A 3,660-nucleotide genomic window follows, 5' to 3' on the forward strand; every position below is an offset into this window, starting at 1 on the left:
CAAGTGAAACGCTCCACAGATTCCAAACATTCAGAGATAAGTAACAGTTTCTATATTTTGCCCTAACCCTGATAGGCTAAAGTCACCAGGTTCTGCATCATTCTTTAAATATTTTACCCATTTGGGGGTCAAAGGAACAAGCGTGTGATGGTGGATGTCCCCCGCACAAAATAACAAAATACGACTGAACAAATCCTATGTTGGGTACTACACAGATACTTTGCTTGATTAGTTTTTCATTCCAAAGCATCACAATTTTACCAGTTTTCCCCCCAATGCTTCCTTTAAGTGTCTTCGGGGCTCTATTCCGAGAACACTCTCAGTTCAGTAAATTTAACAATTTTTTTTTCCCTCAGTCGGTTAGGCAGCAGATTCAAAAGAATATTGCCTGAAAATTCCATTATTTGCTCCAGTTTCTGCAAGTGACCTTATCTTTATCTATTGTCCCCGCAGCATAAACTTATTCCAACCACAAATAAAAGGAATCATAGATCAAACTTCTGTCCCTCCAAAGCCAGCCTTGCTGAAGTTTCTGCGGGTGTTTTTGGCAGTAAGTGACTGTCAAAATAGCATTTAAAAGCTCGGCTTTCTGGTGAGCTTGTTAATGTGAGTGCCTGATACTCAGAGACTTTGGGATGTTCAGAATTAAAGGCGGGACCAGGGAAGCCAGGGTTTTATGTACAACCTGCCAACCTTTGCAGAGGCTCGTGAAAGGACTTCAGCGCGGAGGACAGAGCTGGCTGGTTCCCCCCTTGTTCTCATCAGGAGTTTGAATTGATCAGGAAACGATTATTGACTTGGAGAAGTTATCTTTATAGATCAATTTTCAATATTTCCTGCCAATTCACTGCTAAATTAGAATCAAGGCATGACAATTGTTGATAGGTAAACTGCTTTGAAAAGAGAATCTAAATGCGATTTTATCCGTTTTTTTTAAATAAGGACTTTTTCATTCGGTAACTGAACTTCCCACGGATAAGCCGTGTAGTCCAGTCCATTTCTGTAACAGCACCAGTTGCCCCACGTTCATCTTCCACTTGACCATGGCCAAGGCTTTTATGAGATTTTGATGACCATTTAAACACTAGTAATATAAAACATGCTCCATGAAAGTTGGTCTTGTGAAGACGTATTCCTTTTCACCCCCTTGCAAAGCTAGACATCAGGGATAATCACTGCTGACTAAACCTTCCTGGGGAGAATCGCAGATAGAATTTCATTCCAAACACCTGATTGAGCATAATTAAAACATCCTTTAGAAAATCTGTTTCTTATAACACTGTGCCAGACAAAAATGCGCGTTTACGAAGCTGCACTTGTAGGATTTCAGCTGCCTCTGCAAACCATGCCCCCAAGCTGGCAGTGAGCTTCTGTCTCTTTGGTTGCCAATAATAAATTATTGCCTTGAAGTTACAAAGTTCCAAAGACTTCTGTTAAGTCATTCATTACTTTTTCAAATATTTATTTATCTGATTATTTATTTTATTTATTTATTTTTTTGAGACAGAGCCTCAAGCTGTCACCCTAGGTAGAGTACCGTGGTGTCACAGCTCACAGCAACCTCCAACTCCTGGGCTTAAGCGATTCTCTTGCCTCAGCCTCCTGAGTAGCTGGGACTACAGGCACCTGCCACAACACCTGGCTATTTTTGGGTTGTAGTTGTCATTGTTGTTTGGCAGGCCCGGGCTGGATTCGAACCCACCAGCTCTGGTGTATGTGGCTGGCGCCTTAGCCATTTGAGCTACAGGCACCGAGCTTGTTTATTTATTTTAGAGACTGGGTCTTGCTTTGTTGCCCAGGCTGCAATGCAATGATGGTGTCATAGCTCATTGCAGCCTCAAACTCCTGGGTCAAATGAACCTCTGGCCTCAGCCTCCTCAGTAGTTAGACTACATACCCCCACGTTTGGTTATTTTTTTTTACTTTTTGGTAAACACAGTGTCTTGACATGTTGCCCTGCCCAGTCTTGATTCCTGGCTTCAAGAGATTCCCCAGTTCCAAGATTACAGGTGTGAGTTTAGTTATCTTTTTAATATGGAATGCGTCACGAATTTGCGTGTTGTCCTTTCAAAGGGGCCGTGCTAATCTCTGTAATCATTCCAACTGTAGTATATGTGCTGCCAGAGCAAGCACGGAGCCTGTTTTAAACGGTTATTTCACACATACGTATGTGTGCGTCTGTGTGTCTACTGCAACGAAGAGAAATGTCCACTTTATCAAATGTTCCTAACAGATGTGGAATGCCGTCGGTGAGAATGAAATTTGTGCAGATACGACGTGAGAAGCAGGTTTCCCCGTCAGTAATGTATAACCCATGTTAGTGAGTTCTGGGTTTCAGCTACACCACAGAACATCACAGTGAAGACGGGTCCCCCCACTGTTCGTCCCGTCCTGCTGACACGTCCCCAGAGGAGCTGCAAGACACCGAGGAGGTGACACTGTGTGGACAATCTGGGTTCTGAAATCCACGTCCTGTGTCCTTCACCCACATCACTGTTTCCCCGACCCACTAAATCACAATCACTAGCGACAGGACCCAGATGGCTGAGTTTAGTCTGGTTTAAACTAAGCCCTTTCTGTCCTGCACCAAAAACCAAAACCCCAAACCTCTGTTTGCGTGCACTCCCAGGTGAGAATTACTGCTCTCCCGGCAGCGTTGACTAGCATGTCTCTAACTAGCAAACGCTGGAATGCCCTGGAGAGCTGGCTTCAAGGGATGCCTGGGCCACCCCCCATTATTCTGAATTCAGCAGTCTGCAATAGAGCCCAGAATTTGTAGTTGTAGCAAGTTCCCAGAGGAAGCCAGGGCTGCCGGATTAGAGACCACACTCTAATTGCAATGCTATGTGGAGCGAGGCCACGTCAGATGCCGAGAATTGGAGCCGAGGTGCCCTATGTCCCGAGGTGGTGGTGTTGGCTGCAGGGCACCCATCCCAGCGGGGAGCATGTGTGAAGGGTGAGCCTAGGTTCTGTTTTCAATCAGAGCCAGCTGGGTCAGGCCAGCTGAAACTTTCCCACGCCTGTGCTTTAGCTGATCCAGACTCTGCTGCCCGTGGTTAAAGCTCCGTGCCATAGTTCCCAGCTGTGATGCAGCCGGTGTTTTGAGCAACAGAGTCTTCTTCCCAACTCTCTTCTGAATGTGACTCTGCCAGAGAGAAACTCACATGTTGGCTCTCCTAGTTTTAAAATGGAGAGACTCGTGTCATAGTGATCCTCTAATTCCTGGGGAAACCAATTTGGTCATTCTCAACCTTGCCATTTTCAAATTAACTCCCTGAGAATTTACCTGTCTTTAGTGACTGTCTTATCTGGTAAAATTTTGCCCAAGGGGCTTTACACGACTGCCAGGGCTGGTTCTAAAAGGCTGTGTGGCGTGTACTGGTTTCCTGGGACATTTGCTGTCCAGAAGCTCTACTTTGGGAGATTCCCTTCCCAGCAGGTAGAAGGCCTGCCAGGAGAAGTCGACCCCAAAAGGAAAAGCCAGGAAGATTTCTGGTTCCAAAATGGTGACGTAAAAGCAAGCTGGCTGCACGCCCCACCACAGAAAACCCAAACCAAATATATAGTGTAGAGAATTCACCAGCAGCAACCAGAATTCAAGTGAGGATGAAAGAGTTCCCAGGGCCACTGAGAAGCGAAAAAACCCCAGGGATGGTGAGG

At 45.5% G+C, this 3,660-nt stretch overlaps 1 protein-coding gene and 1 non-coding gene across 2 annotated transcripts in view; both read right to left on the reverse strand.

The window, feature by feature from the left end:
• ADGRL3 (adhesion G protein-coupled receptor L3) overlaps positions 1–3,660 on the reverse strand; it is a 372,824-nt gene that overhangs the window by 170,248 nt on the left and 198,916 nt on the right. The gene's annotated exons all lie outside the window — the stretch shown is intronic.
• LOC111727914 lies at positions 2,029–2,133 on the reverse strand. Its single transcript, XR_002775342.1, has one exon. It is a non-coding gene; the product is annotated as a U6 spliceosomal RNA (small nuclear RNA).

Source organism: Otolemur garnettii, unplaced genomic scaffold (genome assembly GCF_000181295.1).
Source record: "Otolemur garnettii isolate 467f Iridium unplaced genomic scaffold, OtoGar3 scaffold00130, whole genome shotgun sequence".
Taxonomy (NCBI): domain Eukaryota; kingdom Metazoa; phylum Chordata; class Mammalia; order Primates; family Galagidae; genus Otolemur; species Otolemur garnettii.